At 35.3% G+C, this 21,128-nt stretch overlaps 1 long non-coding RNA gene and 1 pseudogene across 1 annotated transcript; one reads left to right on the forward strand and one right to left on the reverse strand.

The window, feature by feature from the left end:
* Positions 1 to 12,550: 12,550 nt before the first annotated feature.
* On the reverse strand, positions 12,551 to 16,619 carry LOC137740761 (uncharacterized; annotated as a pseudogene).
* Positions 16,620 to 20,430: 3,811 nt separating this feature from the next.
* LOC137739010 (uncharacterized) lies at positions 20,431 to 21,059 on the forward strand. The gene is made up of 3 exons (XR_011069081.1): positions 20,431 to 20,540; positions 20,653 to 20,718; positions 20,811 to 21,059. It is a non-coding gene; the product is annotated as an uncharacterized lncRNA (long non-coding RNA).
* Positions 21,060 to 21,128: the final 69 nt, after the last annotated feature.

The following is a 21,128-nucleotide window of genomic DNA, read 5'->3' on the forward strand; positions in this document are numbered from 1 at the left end:
AAGGTAAGATTGAAGAAGAAATGAGTGACCTTGAGGAAGTAAGATTGCTAGATGTTTTCCTCAAGAGTGGCCGGCCATTTTAGAGAGAAAGGAGAGTTTGTTCTCATCTTTACTCCTTAGAAAAACCCTAAGGATGAAATGGCTATAAAGATGTCTTTATACCACCTCACAATGGAGTGGCAAACTTGTAATTAAGCCAAGTTCACTACCCTCCTCTAAATGGCCGAATTTAAGGGGATTTATTGGGCTATTTGGGCCTTTGTGAATCATTATTCATTAAGTTGTCATACAACTTAAGTCAATGGACTTGACGTTCGAAGCCCATTGGGCCTTAAGGTCCAAAACTATCCCGAGGTCTTTAACGAACTTATTCGTTTGATTAATTAACATATTAATTAATCCTTGCCATAAATAATTAAACCATTTAATTATTCTTACTCATCTCCGTTGAATCTTCAATCTCTACCTTACACGGTGTACGATCCATTAGGTTCCTTTTAGCGAGGCAGTGGGCGATTCAAACTCTTTCAAATCGATTGTGAATTGAAACTTACTTTCAATTCTCCCGTTAGTGATAATACACTTTTAGGGCTTCCACAAACCATGGTTGACGCCTAGCAGCATGTCATGGTTACCCAAGCTAATCAGAAGAGGTGGAGAACCTATTCAGTTTTAGGATTACAAATGCAATACGGTCTTTCTCTAATACAATACTCATGACCACATTGTTTGGTTTGATAGTTTATTCATGTCTACTATCCAATGTGAGTCTTGTGCTTATATGATTACCTTGAATGTGATTTGGAACACATTCCTAAATCTCATTCATACTCTGGCCAGAGATTCTAAATCATATCATAGAGTATTCTCCCTCAAACAGTTTGAAGGTTAGAGATCCCTTGTTGCGCATTCACTTGCCTCCATGGCTAAGTGGCTTAACCTCAACGATGCCGTGGACACCCTCCTGATGGAGTGACTTTGACATAATCAAAGATTAAGGACCTAACCACAAGACAACTGTGATGCCTCAGGTCAAAAGACTAATTTGCATTATCCCAACCATGAGTTCTCACGTGACATGAATATGAGAACTCTTCGTTGATCGTGTTCAGTGAACTCATTCTCTATTGAGCACCTACGTACTTGTCTTGATGTCACACACACCAATGACTCGAGACTAGTCACTCTCCCTGAGAGAAGACATAGCACGTACTGATCTTAACGGACTGTCAATGCCCAATTGACAATCCTATGATCAGGAACGTTTAGGATGTGTCAACGAAAGAATGGTCTCATGAATCTAACTTCTTTAGATCGCATTCTTCCAATCACATATTCCTTGGACTTATCGTTTAAGCATATAACATTTATATGAGACGGCTCAAACAATAATGTTTGCCCTTAATATTAAACTAGATTAGTTTAACATGTGAAATGTCCATAAAGTATCATCATATGATTGGTTTTAGGGCACATTTCCAACAATCTCCCACTTGCACTAGAGCCAATCAGCTTAGTCATCAGTGATGATACCTCTTCTGTAATTCATTTCATAAATGGCTGAGTAGTAGGCCTAAACAAGATGGATATCTATATGTTATCCATAGAAGCAACCTTGAGAATAACGACGTCACCATTATACATGATTCTCAATCATGTGGTTCAGTCTCTCATTTGAGTTCGGACCTTGATGAGACCTTGATTCCCTGGCTTGAGCTATCGCCCCATTAGTGTCATACACTTTCTGGTTGGAACCGAATAGAGAGTTCATAAATGAACTTTCCCATCCAAACAACATTGTTGTAAACTTCTATATGGCAATATATTTTGCATTCATAATGGAACACACTAAAGTCATTACTTTAATGTTTCCATTCAAATATCTTTTTAGTCATAATAAAGAGATATCTGTTTATCTCTTCATTCATAATGAAGAAATATCCAATGGTGGATTAGATTCATAATCTAATACATTTACGCTTCCATTACGTTACTCTAATTCTTCCTCATTCTTGAGGAATCCATCCTTAGTATTTCTTAAATACCTAAGGATTCACTTGACAGTTGCCATGGTTCTGATCCTGGGCTTGCACTGATATCATCTTGTACCGTTCTAGGTACAACTTATATCAATGTTTTCATACAATATGAAATACATAAATCACCTTTCTGCGTATGCATAAAGTATTCTATTTACGCATTATTTCTTTGGGAGTCAAAGGGTACATTCCCTTTGAGAAGAACAACTTCCTAGTCTCACTAGAATTGTCATTCTAATTGAAGTTTATCATCATATGAGAAACTTCCTAGCATCTCTTGTCTATTTTAGGGATTGATATAATCCAATTATATCTTGAAATATATCATTATAGATTTCCATTCCATTATATAGACTATATCTCCCATATACATTCTATCATTATAGAATGTTTAAAGTCATAACTTTAACGATGAAGAATTCCTTTCATTTTCAAAATTAATATATATCATGTATATATATTCTAATTTAGGAATACGATTAACTCCCACTAATCTTTTGTAAACCTAGTAAACAAAAGATTCATTTACATCTTTATGAGAAATCAAACAATTGATCTTTTCTCATAAGACGCTTATAGCTCCCACTAGCTTGCTAAGATCCATTTCCTTGAGTATATATCGTATATACACTCAATGTAGTCATAAGGATTTTCATTCTTATTTCTTTCGAATTAAGAGGTGCAACTCAATGACATAGTCATAAAGTTCAAACCATTCAACTGAGACGGTTTATAAATCCTTCTGGACTACCTTGGAGCTTGTGGTATAGGAACTAGGTTGTCTTAGAAGTATATATCATATATATATGGGTAATTGATAATGTCCAACGAACTAAATCTTATTCATGTTCATTCTTCTCCTAATGGAGAAATTCATTATTTTACGATGCTACTTTCCTTGATATTTTTCAAGGAAATTAATCTAAAGTGTTACTTTTTCCTTGGATCAAATCTAAGGAAGTAAATACTTTAGACGTCTTACTCATCTACTTACATTTCTTGAATTCTTTGAAACCTTTTGCAAAGTATTCGGACTTGTGTTTATTCAAAATAAACTATAGTCCAACCGAGAGTGATCTTCGGTGAATGTCATACAACATGAGTAGTATTATGTTGTGGACAAGTGCCACTAACATCTAAGTGAATTAACCTCAACAACTTTGTGATTCTTTCTTCTTTCCAAAAGAATAAAGATTCGAACATTTCGCCTCTATACAATTTTAACAAGAAGGCATTGGATCCGGATCTAACGATCCAAAGCATCCATCTATTACCAACTCGTAATTTATGTTTTAGAGGTGTCACAACTCAGTGGGATTAGTCACTACCTTGCAACCTTTTGGGTTTTAAGCATCGTTATATTCTTAAACAGTTAACACTACCACATCATCTCTACTATAGAGACAATTAATTAGATTACCATAATCTAATCATTCATTAATAAAGAACAATGTTTTGTCAAACAAAACATTCATCCATCTCTACAATAGTGACGGAATTAAGTTCCTTAAAATTGGGACGTAAAGACAATCTTTGGTTTTTCCAATTTCTTTGGTAGTTCATATGAGGAAGTAAGTACAATCCGCTTTCGCAGAGATCTATATTTGATTCACGTTTCGAATGTGAAGTACTTTCTCTTCTCTCATTTATCTTCTACTTCTTATTAGCCACACTTTTACAACGATTGTGAAACATAGTTGCTAATACAGAATCATGTATTCAAGTAGAAGAACCAACTGTTTTGAATTATTCAAGAACATTTTACAACACCTTCGAAAGGTGTGTTCTTGACACTTGCAAGACATTTCTTGCAAATACCCCTTCCAATGTCCATCCTTTCATAAAGAAAGTTTGTTCCCTTGGAGTTATTTTTGCTTTCTTCATTTGACTTCCCTTTTGACTACAATAGTCATGGTCCCTAAACTCCCACTATCTCTCTTGAAACTTATTTCAAATGTGTTATACACATCAAACGATTTGGAGAGCGTGCGGTTATTGTTCACTATATAGTTTACAATAAACTTAGTGAACCATTAGGATAGGGACACAAAGGTGAAGTCCTTGCCTAGTTTCCGTCTCGTTAAGTGTTTTGACACTTCAACATTCAATGATTCAAAATCATCATAAGTCCATGTTGATGGACTATTTTTGTCAACCAACCATTATGTTCTCAACATAATTACAAACTTTCAAGAGTTGTTCAAGGCAACTCTCATTTCTTCATACAACAATTTGTAAGTGAAGAATCATGGCACATAAAGTGTCCATGCCCTTGTGCTTACTTCTCAAGTTCCTTGTTCGTGTAACAAAGAGACAAGCACTAGAGTTTGCATTGTCCTCTTCATGATAGACTTATCTAACATGTTCTTCCATTGATACATTATCAATAGGAAGATTGTGAGGATGTGACTACTTAGGCACTTTTACAATCCATTCAAGACAATCTATGGGATTGTGGTACCAAGTTCGGAAACTTAAGCGTTCGGTTTTTCTTTGTCAAGTTTTGGATAGCGTTTGCAAATATATTGGTAAACAAATACATAACGAATATAAATTGATTGATTTTAAGCTATTTGATCCGGGTCTTTAAATCAAAATAGCACCACCCACTATTTTTGGCAAATTCCATATCCCTCATCGGAATTCGAGAGTTATATTGAACTCTTAGCGGGGCATGGGAGACTCACCATTACCAAGCCCACCTCAGAATTATATCATGTTGGTTAGCAAAAATAATGATGAGAGAATAACACTTTAGTCATTTACAACTCTTGTAATTACCCATCTAGTTTGGCCTCTAGAGAATGAATGCCTCAGAATTATATCATGTTGGCACCATTGCACTTAGTTAAGTTATTCCCACCATGCTTAGTTTATGTAGAGGTTCAAGCACAACCTCAGAATTATATCATGTTGGTCATACTCGTTGTCTACACTCACCTCATCATATGTTTATGGACTCCTCTTGGATGTAAGCACATACTTGTACTTCCCCATTATAGGGTGAAGCCGGTGCATGAGTCACAAACGATTGGAGCCCACCACGGTGGAAGGCCTACGAAGAAATGTTCAAAACATCTCTCGTTTATCAACTTAATAATGGTTTGTTGAGGGTTTTAGGTCTCATCACATATAAACATACATTTTAATCCAATTAAAACATTTTGGTCCTATTACAACTATTGGTCCATATGATTGATTTAGTAGTATATAATACTCCCACTATGCTTTTAAAACGGTTTTTAAAGCAAGACTATATGGTACTACTAACATAAGATTTGCATTCATTGATGGACTATATAGTTGCCTTAGGGCCTTAGGATGACTATGAACCTTTGATTCGATTCAACACGAGCCTAGTGTTGAATCTCGGTCTAGGGATTGTGATTGATTTTAGTTACGCGTTTAATCACATTAAGGCGTGTTGTCTTATTGGGCGTTGGACCCAACTACTCCAATTTCATGCATATCGAATAAAACAAGAAAGGAGTACTTCAAAGTAAATAAGAGCTTATGCTCTTTTACAACAATTGATCAAATCAAATTACTTTAAAGTAAAGAAGAGCTTATGCTCTTTTACAACAATTGATCATATCAAATTACAACCAAAATTTAATCTACACATTCCCATGGTTCAAACAAATTTGAAACGGCCTTTCACATAGCTCAATTATCGTAGGCTAAGGTTCATAATCACCCTTTCTTTAATTAATTAACGCTTTAACTAATTAAACATGAATGCAACATTTTCATTTGGTTTTTGTATCCATAGAATTGATTTAAATGGAGCTAAATGAAATGAAAATCCAATTCTCATTTAAAGAGACAAAACAATTTTTGTTCTCATTTTGTTTTGGGCCAAAAACAATGACCACAACAATTTGGGTCACTATGTTAAAACAAAAACTTTTGGGGTCACTTTGTAAAAACACAAAAGTCCACTACTTCATGTAATTACAACTAGAACCCAAAAATTTCCACAAAAGCTAAAACTTCATTAAAGGAGCAAAACAATTTGTCCTTTTAGTGATTTTGGACCTTTACGCAAAAACGTAAACTTTTGGGTCAAACTACAAATACACAAAAGTATCAAAACTTTATGTAATTGCATAAAAGCCCCACAAGGACCCTAATTGAGTAGGGTGGCCGGCCATTGAAGCAAAGTATTAAAAAAAATTTCAAAGTTTTTGTAAGTGGGGTGGGTGAAATGGAATAAATCATTACACACCTACCCACTAAAATTTCTTTAATTTTTCAAAACAAATATCTAAGATATTTAAACATAAGAAATATTTCAAAACAAAAACTTTATGAAATAAATCAAAACTTTGAATCAAAACACCAAACCTTTTGTTCTTGGCAAGAACATATCAAGAACAATGAAGAACATCCATGAAAACCCATAAGAGCTCCATGAACATTCTTCACCCAAAAACATACCAAAACCACTCAAACTTAAGGGAAATAACATACAACCATACTAGGGTACATAGGGGTTCCAAAAGTCACTTTAAAACACTTTTAACAAGTCAAACAAGAACCCAAAAATCCACCCTTTGGATTTGGCCGAATTTCCCCAAAAACATGGCACCAAAATTTAGCTCCAAAAGTCATGCTCATATGAACTACATCTACAACATTTGAGATGGCAAATTTTCTAACAAAATTTACATTCAAAGAAGCAAGAATAAAGCTTGTAACAATTACAACATTCAAATCACAAACTATGAACTACAAAACCCAAAAGGATTCACCAACTACTAGACTTAGGCTCTTGATACCACTTGAAGGAATATTTGTGAAAAACAAGTTCATTTGAGCAACATCAACAACATGCAATTAACAATTAAAAGGCGGAATCATGTTTATATGCACTCAAAAACAAAACTTAACCCATGAACTTCAAAGCCTAGTAGATAGGTGAACCAAGACTCAACTCAAAACAAAGTGAGTTGAGAAATCAATACCTTTGTAGATTCCTCTTTGCATAAGCAAAGGCTAATCACCCAAAGAGAGGGCCTTCATTCCTTGCATCTTAGATCCATGGATTTGGATGGATGAAAAGGTTTCTCCAAGTTCCCAAAATTGAGAACCTCTAAGTCTCCACACCAAGGTAAGATTGGAGAAGAAATGAGTGACCTTGAGGAAGTAAGATTGCTAGATGTTTTCCTCAAGAGTGGCCGGCCATTTTAGAGAGAAATGAGAGTTTGTTCTCATCTTTACTCCTTCGAAAAACCCTAAGGATGAAATGGCTATAAAGATGTCTTTATACCACCTCAAAATGGAGTGGCAAACTTGCAATTAAGCCAAGTTCACTACCCTCCTCTAAATGGCCGAATTTAAGGGGATTTATTGGGCTATTTGGGCCTTTGTGAATCATTATTCATTAAGTTGTCATACAACTTAAGTCAATGGACTTGACGTTCGAAGCCCATTGGGCCTTAAGGTCCAAAACTATCCCGAGGTCTTTAACGAACTTATTCGTTTGATTAATTAACATATTAATTAATCCTTGCCATAAATAATTAAACCATTTAATTATTCTTACTCATCTCCGTTGAATCTTCAATCTCTACCTTACACGGTGTACGATCCATTAGGTTCCTTTTAGCGAGGCAGTGGGCGATTCAAACTCTTTCAAATCGATTGTGAATTGAAACTTACTTTCAATTCTCCCGTTAGTGATAATACACTTTTAGGGCTTCCACAAACCATGGTTGACGCCTAGCAGCATGTCATGGTTACCCAAGCTAATCAGAAGAGGTGGAGAACCTATTCAGTTTTAGGATTACAAATGCAATACGGTCTTTCTCTAATACAATACTCTTGACCACATTGTTTGGTTTGATAGTTTATTCATGTCTACTATCCAATGTGAGTCTTGTGCTTATATGATTACCTTGAATGTGATTTGGAACACATTCCTAAATCTCATTCATACTCTGGCCAGAGATTCTAAATCATATCATAGAGTATTCTCCCTCAAACAGTTTGAAGGTTAGAGATCCCTTGTTGCGCATTCACTTGCCTCCATGGCTAAGTGGCTTAACCCCAACGATGCCGTGGACACCCTCCTGATGGAGTGACTTTGACATAATCAAAGATTAAGGACCTAACCACAAGACAACTGTGATGCCTCAGGTCAAAAGACTAATTTGCATTATCCCAACCATGAGTTCTCACGTGACATGAATATGAGAACTCTTCGTTGATCGTGTTCAGTGAACTCATTCTCTATTGAGCACCTACGTACTTGTCTTGATGTCACACACACCAATGACTCGAGACTAGTCACTCTCCCTGAGAGAAGACATAGCACGTACTGATCTTAACGGACTGTCAATGCCCAATTGACAATCCTATGATCAGGAACGTTTAGGATGTGTCAACGAAAGAATGGTCTCATGAATCTAACTTCTTTAGATCGCATTCTTCCAATCACATATTCCTTGGACTTATCGTTTAAGCATATAACATTTATATGAGACGGCTCAAACAATAATGTTTGCCCTTAATATTAAACTAGATTAGTTTAACATGTGAAATGTCCATAAAGTATCATCATATGATTGGTTTTAGGGCACATTTCCAACACAAACTGCGTCCCTCTAGCCCTAATTTTTAATGTATATATGAACGATGGATTTTGAGAATCTTGTGCTTTGAATTAGAAAAGTCGTTGGATGTCTGGGTGACTCCTTCGAAGTTGTCAGTGACTTGATTATGATTTCATAATGCATTATTCTATATTTGATGTTTATAAATTGTGATCGATGACACTAATTTTACATGCGAGAAACTGATTGATAGTTTTGGATTCCGTTGAGTGGTCCAAAATCCCTACTCTTGCTCATTTCCATAAGTTAGACTTGTACCCCGGATTCGAGTGAATGCGAATTATCCACAATAAATCTTGTGAATATAAACTAGAATTATCAAGTTATTACTTGAAATCCCGGCAGGGAATTGTATAGAAAATGCTTTATTAATTATGAGCATTGAGATGTGATCTGATTGACTGATTAACATAATTAAATGTTAATATCGTGCCTCCTTGATATCATGGAATGGGTTACTTGAGATGATTGTTGAAGGATGATGAATATGATTGTTGTTAAAATGATTAGATCTGTGATCAATACGACTAGAGGATGCTATTGTGCTTTATTGATTCTTTGATATATTACATGATATGAATAACAATTTTATGTTGAAACATAATGATTTATATGATGGATAAAATAGAAACCTTGATTGTCTTGTAGGTTGTTATGTAGTTTGAATCGAATAATTCATGCTTGTCAAGTCCAAATGTTTGATTGAGGAATGTTATGCATTTTGGCTTAAACAGACTGTGTTATATGTCGAGTTATAGCAATGGTGAACTACGAATGGCTTGATCCTTAATGAGGCTACGTAGGCAGTCTAACGAGGATGTTAAATGCAGCCATAAAGTATACGAAAAAATTACTATGTGATTTGATTCTCGAGTTGTGATTTGCCATATCCCGGAGATGGGTATGTTAGATATACGAGTATTTGGTGACATCGCGTGTTGATCCGGGACGTATGTCGGGATCAGGGCGTGACAAAGAAGATCGTCGATAAGCTTGAACCCTAAGTGTTGGAACTCCAAGGTGCACCGAAGATCAATGAAAGTCTGAAAAAGGAAGTGGATGAGTTGCAACGCGTCCGTGTTGGTTTACTTGAGGAGAACGAGCAGCTGAAGGGTGAGAAGGCTAAGCTCGAGGCTTTGCTTGTTTAGAGTCAGGCTGATTTCTACAAGCTGGGTTATGTAAATCATCTCTTTGGTAGGCCGTTTGACTTTAAGTTTGTTGGGAAAGACTTCGAGACCTTCTCTAGTTCTCCAGAAAACTTGCTTGCCTTTACTTTTGAGGCTTCCATTGGTGAAATAGTCGGAGAAGTTGGTGCCTAGGCTGGCGTAGCCGGGGGTGAAGTGCCAGATGATGCCACTATTGAGAGCATCATGGCTCTAAAGGTGTGGTGACCGAGTAGTCGTGGGATGTCCAAGCTGCTGAAGAGTAGTTTTCTAGGTAGCCTTTAGGATTATCTTTGTTTTCCTTGTTGCTTTTTGCTTTTCTTGAACTCCTTCGGCCTTTGCTACTTGTTTATCAATTTTGCTAGAAAATTTAATAAATTTTCTTTTTTCGCTCTTCTTCATCTTCGCTTCTTTTGTTCACCCCCAACCTTTGACCTTTAGACCAGCAACAGGTGTGCTACTTTTCTATAAGCAGACAAGCCATCATAGCCTATGCAACCATGTGTGTTGGTGTAGAACTTTTGCAAAGTTGTTAGCCATAGGATCAGCAGCGAGATGCCTTACTTACAGAAGCTGACGAGTCCGCATGACCACTTGGATGTTAACCTTGGCTTTCTTCAATCTTTTGAGTTGTGTGGCCTGCATCACAATGTACTAAAGATTTTTGGGTTATGAAATTCGCTAACCTTTCGTATTAAAAGGACGCGGTTGTATGGAATTTTGTAAGCAAAGGTCCGAGAGAACTCCTTGCTGTTGTGTAACCAATTCCATGGGTTGCGTAGCAAGTATCACAACACTTTGGGAATTAGTGTAGGTTTAGACGACCATTTAAAGACGATTGTATGGAATATTGTAGTAATAATAAGAAGGGGGCAAGCAAAACCTACTCCAAACAAGTTCTGGCTTTTTCAGCAAGTCGTGCTTATTATGCTGTGAGGGAAGATCTTTTACATTGATGAAGATATTTTCTGAAACTGATTGGTAGATGTTTTCTCAAAAACTTTCAGTTAAAATGCCAATTGTAGTAACTATCATTGCCATATCAGCAAGGTGTCTAAATTATTCAATGCGCCCATCATACTTGGCACAAGGATATTCATTACTCTGGCATCTGTATACTTTGACTTTATTTCTTCCCTCAACCAGTCTAAGTCCAGAGAAACCATTCAAATCCAAGGTCGCGCATTCTAACACTTTGATCATCATAACCGTCTTTGAACCAAGGAATGAAATGCATTTCGTGCCTCTTCCAAAGTATCGACATTTGTAACCAACTATAAACCTATAATATAGTTCAACTTAAGCTCCTCATCCAATTGATTGCAACTCCACTCTAGACTCAAGTATGCTGTCTCTGTCAATCCTCTTCTGTCAAGACTGGGATGAATATCAAATGCATTTATAATGTTCCTGGTAAGTTGGTTCCCATCAAAACGGTTTCTAGACAATGCCCAACAATTCCTCAAGCACTCGGGCAAATACCCTATTAAATTGTTATTGTTCACTTTGAAACTTGCAAATCGAATCCACTACACTACTCCGGTGACAGTTACAAAAAAATCAAGCTCAAAAGCGATTGAAGAGTTTAAGGAATTCTCACAAGGGTCAAGGTAATGAAGCTTCCTGAGTTCGCCTATTTCGATGAAATTTTCCCTTCAAGGGAATTTTGTGATGGGTCAATTAGTTGCATGCAGTCCAGACATTAAACCAATATCTTAAGGGATTTGGCCACTAATGTGTATTTGTCCTTGGTAGACTTTGAAAAGTCTCATCTTTTTGTTCTGGGTTATTTTCCCCTTAATTTGTATTTGTCCTGTTGTACATTTTGTTCCAGTCTGTCTCCTTACTGCTTCGTTTGTTGTCATCTGTAAGGATGGTTTTTTATTGTTTGCGTGATGTTTTGTAGGATTCATAGATAATAGATTTGGTATGGGCTGCCATGCGTGTAACTGTGTAAGACAACTCTCTTCGTTTCATTTAAAATGGTCTACAAGGACTTCGATTATTAGTGTTGATTGTTGTTATAGAGCCGAACAAATCTCTGTGTTTTTGCCAGGGCTGCTGAGGGTATTTTTCTCCACATATTTTTTGTCTTTCTTTTGTTTATCTGCAGCTTTCATGTTGAATTATTGCTCTTTGAATTATTTTGACGATAACCAATTGCTCAAATTGTTCAAATTTTGTAATTCAATTGCTCAAATTGTTCAAATTTTGTAATTCAATGAACACATGAAGAAAATTAACAATCCAGTTAAAAGAAGCTCAAATAAGCACACTCTAGTATAGAGCAGTTTCAGTAGACATATGCACACAATCACCACTTCAAATGCATCAATATCTACAGAAATCGCACAAGCATTATTTCCAAAACACCAAAACGAAAAATGTAGCGAACAAAGCTCTAAATACAAATCACCGAACGAAGCTCCAAATACAAATGACATGGAATATGCATCAGTGCCTTCCCAAATTGCATTGAGGCCGCAGCTTGCAGGCTTATGTCAAACAAAATGAGATCGGCCAGGGAAGCAAGTCTGGGTACAGACCATTGAGGGGAGAACAGAGAATAGTTAGAGCAAGCAACCACAACAACGCCAAAGCCAAGATAGCGTGCATCCTCTAGGATTTCCAATGCGTATTTCCTTTGACTCCAAGTAGCATAGTTTTCTCCATCTAAAAATTTGAACACAGCAATGCGATTTCCGTGGAATGTGTAGTGTGGTCCAACAGATCAGAGTGCCTTCCAGTCTGCTCTCCAGGCTGATATTTCTTTCTTTAAAGGGAAAAAACAAAAGGAAGAGGAAAATAACACACAAACACGCAATCACACACACCTAGAAAAACTTAACACGTCAGCCAAAAGATGAGGATTCCTTTTTGGTAGATAGTCATGAAACTGTAACATTTACGTTTGAATCCGCAATTATCAGCTGCTCCTGTAGTAATATATATTTAATTGGCGATTTCACAAAAAGCTGAAAAATTGCAGAGTGAAATTAATAGATGCTTAATTAGTGAATGAAGTACTTACAGTTTGATCAGGATCACTCTCCTCTGAATCACTTAGCATCGGTACATCATCAGTTTCCTTTGCTATTTGCAGTCTTGGATCACTTTGGAGTAACCCATCAGGAGAAATCTTTAACATCAGGTGGCAGTCCTCGACAATCAAATTCTTCAACAGTAAGGATGGGACTTTGAAAACACAATTTCCCGTGCAAAATCCTTGCAGACTTGGTAGATTAGAAAGTTTCAAATCTTGCAAGCAACTGAAAGTAATCGCATTTTCTGAATCATCTCCGTTGCTTGCCACTATTTCTACCATTCTTTCACAGTGCCCAACGTCCAACACCTTGAGTTGCTGCAAATTCTTAGCCACATAATAAGGTATTAAGTATTGCAGTCTGTGACAACTCTGTATGTACAAATTGGTTAAATTCCGAAAGGATATCAACGATGAAGTTAGATTCTCTAATCTGCCACAATTTTCTAGGAAAAGAAATTCCAAGTTTGGAAAAACAGGGCCCCCTGGTTGGGAGTTTTCCATTCCTAGATGTATCAGCTCCGGCATATCAGAGAGCCACAAAACCTTTACACGTGGGTATTTCCCCTCTACTACTTGCTTGGTGGTCGTGGGCAAATAATTCTTTCCAAGGAGCAGAGAGTACACTGAGCTCTTCAAGATTCTGTAAATTCTCAAAGAAAACAACTGACTTGGGATGTGAAGTAGCAAAATAAAATGATTTGAGTTTGCACAACAACTCTGCCGGGAGTGGACCGTACGGTTCATACCAAATCTCCATGTTCTTATCCAACCTCAAGTATTCCAAGTTGAGGAATGACTTACCCTGAAATATAATCAACGGTAATGACATGCTTTAAAATATTTTGAAAAACTGGACACCACATAATAACTTTAATATTAAAAACATAATAAATGTATTCATTTGATGGTGTAAGTTTAACTAGTGTGTAAAAAACACATAAAATTTCGAATATCAAAAGAATTGTGTACAAGTATAATTACCTTCTCAATTAAAAAGAAGGGTTGTTTCTTTGGTCTTGTGTGGCCCAACTCAAGCTTGTCTTGATATGGTGAAAATTCGGCAGCAAAAATCTCCACACCACCACATTTCATGAACTTTATTAAGTTGAGTGATGGCCAATTAGAAACATGCAATCTTGGATAGAAACTCCCAAGTTGGGGCAGGTTATCAAATTCCATAAATGTTACTTTAGGGAACCCGAACTCCTCATATGTCGTTTGTGGTCCTTCTTCCTTCGCAACAATTTCCTCCATTAAACCACAATTCTTCACCTTCAACTTGCTTAGGTGCTTAAGATCTTTGGCCACTGAGGCGGGAAAGACATTTTTCAAAATATCACACGAGTCTATCTCAACTGAGTGCAGATTTGGACACTCAAAACCATTCCACTGAGTGGTAGATGATGTGTCATATACCATTTGCAATGCTTGACATTTGGATATCGTGAGATGTTTGAGTTGTCTGAGACATTTAGCCATGGAACTTGAAAGCAAGAATATTAAACTATCATATTGATGCACAGTCAAGGTTGTTAAGTTGGGCATCAAAACCTGCATAGTACAGAACAAAATTCATATTTATTTTAGAAAATTACAGTTTACATGTATAGGTCATATATTTAAAAAGTAAGGTACTAGGCTAATGAGGATCCTCTTTGTGAGAGTTCTGAGGATTCTTAAATCACATCCGTTTATCGTACATCGTTAATATACCAATTGAATGGTTTTGTTCGAGTGAATGGACATGAAATGACATACAACATAGGAAAATAAATCTTAATATACCAATTAAATGGTTTTGTCTGAGGAAAACATATGAAAATTAAAACGCGAAAGAAACCTGATTTAATATACCATTTAAATATTTTTCTAATTTAAAAGATGAAAGAATTATATGGTCGAAATTCGAAGAAAAGTATAGTGAGAAAGAATCGTGCAACCATTTTGCTATTAAAATAACAGGGAAAGTACCTTCCCATTACTGAACAGTTTCGGTGGTCCACCAGCTTCATCCTCCGAAACGATTTTGTCGACATTTGTATCATCCGTTAATTACTTTCCTTTGGAAGAGAAACCAATAAGCTTTGGTAGATTCCGTAGTGTAAAAGATTTTAACTTTTGGAAAGACTCGCCTATGAGTTGCCCATAACATACACTTTCCAAACTCACAAGGCCTTCAAGAGATAGAAATTCCAGGCAGGAGAAGGCATTATGAGAATAGCTCCAACTAACGAAGTTAATGACATATGTAACTTCGTCGTTGTTTTGGACGTGGAGATGCTTCAGTTGATTAACAGCTTCACTGTCAAATAGATAGGAAATAATATTCACACTCTCCATTCCATCCAAGTATAACTGCTCACATTTCTTTACCAGCAACTTTATACCTCGATCGAATTGATTACTTCTGGTGAGCTTGAGTTTTAGCAGGTTAGAGGAGGTTCCATTGAAGTCTGGATATTCCCAACAATAACCGATAAGTATGGTGTATCTTTCTAACTTACCGGAGAACAAGTTAGTTGGAAGAAGGTTAGCATCTGGAACATGTATGTCTAATGCGGACAGATGAGACAAATGATTCAGCTCTAAAACGCTGGCATTACTTCTTCTGCCATCGACCAAACCTTCACCCTCCCATTGCTTAAAGCTTTTTATTCCCATCCTCAAGTCTTCTAGTCTTGTCAAGCTTGATATAACACCAGGTGAGATCAGAAGAAGTTCAGAGCAATCGGTCAAATCCAATAATTGTAGGCTAGTCAATTGCCCTATTTCTTTGGGCAACTCTTTAATCTTGGAATTTAGCAGGCTAAGAATTTTCAAGTTTGTTAGTTGTCCAACAAGAGTTATGTCTCCCAACTCGCCCCGATCTAAACACAAGGTGTGGAGATGCTTTAGGGATTGAAGAGATGGAGGTAATGACTCAATACTGAATGCAGTTACATCCAACACTTTGAGTTCTTTCATCCCTTCAAAAAATTTGCTTGGGATTTCCCGGGAGTTGCCAATATCATCATTCACAAAGACCAACAATTTTAATTCTGGGCATTCCCAAGGTACTTTAGAAAGCTTGCGGATCCTGCAACCATCAAAGGACATCCTTGTGCATTTTTTAAGGACAAGGATAAAACAACTTAATTTCCGTGCTATTGTTGTGATGGATGCTTATTTTAACTAGCTTTTAAGTTTATAACTTATGAATTTAAGATCTTCAATTTTAATATTTAAACATTAAGGTTTTTTTTTAGTGCAGTTGTTAAAGAAGAGTACAAGAAACGTTCTGTTTATTCCTCCAGAAAAGATTAAGAAAGGTGAGTTGATCTAGGATTTAAATTTTAACAATTCAACTTTAAATGCTGGCATATGATGGTACATTGAAGATGGTATTTCAACTTTGAGTTTTAACTCCTTACTGGTATTTTTTTTTATTTGGTCTTTGGCATGCCATCATACATAATAACATAACTTAGCATTTACCAAAAGATTTAAACATGTAAACTAACTTAGCATTTACATTTTTCGTTTACAGTTGGTGGTCATAAATCAACTGACTCAATTTTATATCAACATTGGAGCATGCCTTACAAGTGTAAATCATCTTTTTTTATTCTATTTTATAGAATGAGTTAAGTTCTAAAGTTTATATATTCTGAAACCGTGTTCGTCACTGGAAGTTACGCAACTATGCAGAGGGTCACGTAGTGGAACTTGGATTTCAAAGATCACAGTGAACAGGGTGATAGGTGTATTTCCTCATTTTTTACCATTTTAGAACTTATATTAGTGATAAATTAATTCGAATCATGTGGCATGAACTTAAAGCTCTATTTGGGAAAGTGGGCTCTTTACCCCAAAGATGCTTGCTTTTGGTAATATTTGGAATTGTGCTTCTAAGCTGTTTTTCAAGCTTTTGGCCATACTAAATGGAGCTAAGTCGACAGCTCTTCAGTTGCATTGTAGTTGCTTTCCTAAATTGATTGTTCTTTTGTTGAAAAAATTTTAAGGGCGAAAATTATGTTTCAAATTAGATTTAGATATGACTATTACACGTTCAAGGTGTTGAATTCATCTTTGTTTTGGCGTTTTGTGGTTTTGAATGTCATTTAGTGCAGTATAGCCTTAACTTAAATGTGGTTCTGTATATCTTAAGTACTCATTTGGATTTTGAGCAGTAGGAGAGAGTTTAGCACGTATTTGAGGAAATGCGAAGAACTTTTTTGAAATGGTTAGAGTTTGAGATTCTTAGAAGGAAGCTCCTATAAGTTTTTGGTCTTTTGTGTTGATTCGAACAAAATCGATTTTTATATTTATTAATTTTTGTTGTGTGAGTAGTATTTATTAGGCTTGATGTTTTTTTGAAACACCAGGTGGTTTGGCGACATTTGAAATCGTAAGAAGACTCGAAGATTTCAGCCAGGTTTGAATCAAAGCACCAAATGAATTCTTCTTCCAGGTTATGATTAAATGTTCCCAACTTTTTTAGTTGTATAAAGACTTGGGTAGATAGGAATTTGCTTTTAGTCATGTGTTTCACTAATTCTTTGGTAATAGATAATCTTTATGAACAGTCTTCTGCTTCTATCAATACCCATGGTAAGTTCTCATAATTTACTTTTTAACAGTCAGGTCATTTGTGACCAAATATTCTTTTTCAACTTATGCTTCGTTAACTCTTCTTTTGCACCCTATTTTTTCACACATTTAGTCTTCAGTAGATGGGCTAAGGAATTTCCACGTGGCATTGTATCAAATTATCATTGATCGTAGGGTATGGCATTGTAAGATCATCTTCTGTTCACTTTGATCAAATTATTTGTCAGCTATTTTAGTTTTTTATAATTATGATATTATTTCTTATTTGGCCTCAAGATTAGTGGACTTAAACTTTGTTTATTATCTTTGCAGTACGAAGAAGACCTTAATAATGTAAGAAGAGATTACAATATTAACTTGACAGTAAATGATCCATTCTTTTTTTTGGATGCAATGTCCATACTTTAGTGTAATTTATACCTTATGTTTTACCTTTGTTTTTAAATTAAAATTCCTTAATTTGGTTTTGGTTTGTTCCATAATACATGTGTAAAGATGACTATGTTGTACATTACATATTTTGGTTTCTGTTCATGGGTTTTTTTTTTCTTCCAGAAATTCAACAATCCTAGAGGTTGAAAACCACCGAGAAGAAAAGTTCAAGATAGATCTGATGGTGAGCTTCATCAAATTCATTTTTTTCCCGTCATATTTTTCCCTTTTTAAAGGATAAATTAGGATAAATTAATAATATTGGAATTTCCCCTCTACCTCTCATTTGGGTTGCTCATATAGTGATTTGGTCTTCTGATTCTTCAGTGCAACAAGGCTCTGTACCTTTGCTGATGTCTGTGGCCGGTTGGCCGGGCAGGCTTCCTTCAATGGGGTACGGTTCTGTTATTTTGTTATATGTTCTTTTGCCATTCATTCACTCAAAATTCCAAAAATCGAATATAGTAAAATAGTAGGTCAAATTCATTAATGTTATCTTAACAACTGTTTAATAGATTTATATCGTTGCATGTTTGATTTTTTTATTTTTTTTGCATGTTTGATTTTATGAATTTTTACTGTTTGTTTTGTTAATTGCAGATTTACAGTGCTTGATTAATTTCGGTGAGGGTGAGTTGTTAAGTTTTCCCTTATTTATTCATGATGTTTTATGAATGATTGCATGTTCTATATCTAATTTCACTAACTCTTTGGGTGTATTTTTCACAGTGGTTGTTCATCTGTTTTTTCTGTTAACAGTGCTTACCACCTGTTTGAGAAAAGGTATTAAATTGGCCTTTTTTTAGATTATTGATATGTTTTGAATGTTTTTTGGTTTGTCATGTGTGTAAGAATGTGAAATAAACTATCTAAGGTAGTCAATTTCAATATAGCAGTAGCAGCTGCAGGAACTACAACAGTAGCAGCTGCTAGGATTCTAGATGGATGAAGAGGAGTGGGGTTATATTGAAGTCAGACCCGTAAGCAATTTACTCATATATACTGTATATATTGTATGGAATAAGAGATGTTAATTTTCATAGAATTTTTGTTCATTTTTTGTTTTGGTATTGTATTTACACAGAAGTGCATATGTTCTGCTGTTGAAGCCATATGGCCAACCACTTTCTAGCATCAAAGTGGACCAGTGAGTATTACCAAACTATATCAAATCAAATAATATGAACAACTCATCTTCTTTTCAACATAATTTTTCCGACATTTTTTTCATGTATAAATGATTATTTTTCCAAAATTTGAACCCAACAAACTAAATGTGTTACAAAAACAGAGTTTTATAGTGCTTTCTTTTTTTGGTGGGTAAGATAATGGAATAGTATTTTCCGTGTTACCAACAGTTCAACATAGTAACTAATACTATGCATATATTTGTCAGTGAAAATATTTCCATTTTTAACTTATCCTTGGGTAGGAAATTTTGATGAATTTATGTTTTTTTTCCTCCACTTTTCATTGTTTTCAGGTGATTTGAGTTGAATATCGAGAAGGTTTTGAGAGTTTTGGACATGTTGGACCTCTCAAGGTTGATGTGGTGTAATTTATGGAGATATATGTACGGTAGTGATTGTTTTATACGCTTTGTCGAAATTACTTTACTGATTATGCTATGACTTGCTACTGTTAGTTTTTACTATGAGTAGGATTTTTTGGAAGACAAGTTGCAATAAGATTTTCTTAAACGAATACGATATGTAGTCAAACTGGATGAAGTTTATGGTCTTATATTCTCTTTTGACAATGTTGTGGTAAGTTTCTATTACACTCATTAGTTATGTGTTTCAGGTTCTAATGGCTAGAAATGAGAATGTAATGAACTATGGAACATTAAATTTATGACATCTTATTGATCAAGAAAAAGATTTAAATGTGCAATTATTAAAAGAGATCTAATTGCGTAACAATTACTTTTTCCGGCAAGGGTTTTCTATTTTTCCGACGACTATTCTCTTTTTTTATTTTTTTTTTGAGTTGCATGTAATAATTTATGGTCAATATGATCCCATATCTATTTAATTAATTATATTCTTAAATCATGTAGGAAGACTAGCAAGTAGCAATGATACTGCTTTCTAAATAGTTACTCTTCTTATCGCAGACCAAACCATTGAGATAATAACACTACATGTAACATTCTTTCGAAGAAATCCATATGTCAATATTGGTAAGTATCATTTTTCTATTTGTTCTTTATGATATATTTGTTCACATTGTGGTATTTTGACCAACATTTTGTTATTATAAAGGAAGTAGCTTCATTTTTCACAACTTGATATTTCCAATTTGGTGGATGTACATCATCAACACATTTGAACACAATTGACCATCTATGCAGAGTTTTCAAATTATAGTTTCTGTTTTGGGATTTCTTTATTAAACCCCTTGGGACTTCGTGTGTAAAATTTAGTGTTCCTCCATTTTGGCTGATAGAATTAGGCTCAAGCTTTATTGCCTTCAGATTATATTTAGTCATGTTAGAAGTTAAATAAACTGTAATTAATATTCTGTTTGTTATCTTTGGTTTAGGTTTGAACTAAAAGAAACTAAGAAATGAATGATGCACATTCGCAATGATATAGAATGCTTACATTGCAACTTCAGCTATACAACTTTTGCCACCCCAATTGATCGACGGGTATATAACCTTCTGTTTACACCCTACCAAACAGTGTGTTCTCCTACTTTTCATCGAGCTTTTATCTAATATACATTTGTCATTTTCAATCTTTGTTATACGTTTAAGGTAGTGAGACAAAACTAATTAGAGGCAAATGCACAAAAGTTGATGAGGTGCTATAAAATTGCTAAAAAAGGTAACCATACTTATTCTTATTTTCTTTACAGTATTATTCCATTGTCATATAAATTTATTTCATGTGTTACAATATTTTCTTTCCTTACCTAGGGTGCTTTCTTATCAATCAACAGTATTGGAGAAAAACTTTGAGCGTTGCAGTAAACAACATTTATCGTATTTTGTCATTCTAGATAAAGTAATAAAACTTCTACAATTTTTGGTGTCTGTTGCATAGGTTTTCATATGTAATTAGTATAAATCTTTTATGGCATAGACTTTACATCTTTGAAACATAAGCTTTATTACAATTTTTATTAATCCCGCAACAACGCGCGGGTAGAACTTTCTAGTGCTCTCTAAATTCTAGTTAGGAGCTGGTTTAGGGAGTCCATTGGAGATTCTCCTAAAAAGATGATTGGAAAATGA

Source organism: Pyrus communis, chromosome 7 (genome assembly GCF_963583255.1).
Source record: "Pyrus communis chromosome 7, drPyrComm1.1, whole genome shotgun sequence".
Lineage (NCBI taxonomy): Eukaryota > Viridiplantae > Streptophyta > Magnoliopsida > Rosales > Rosaceae > Pyrus > Pyrus communis.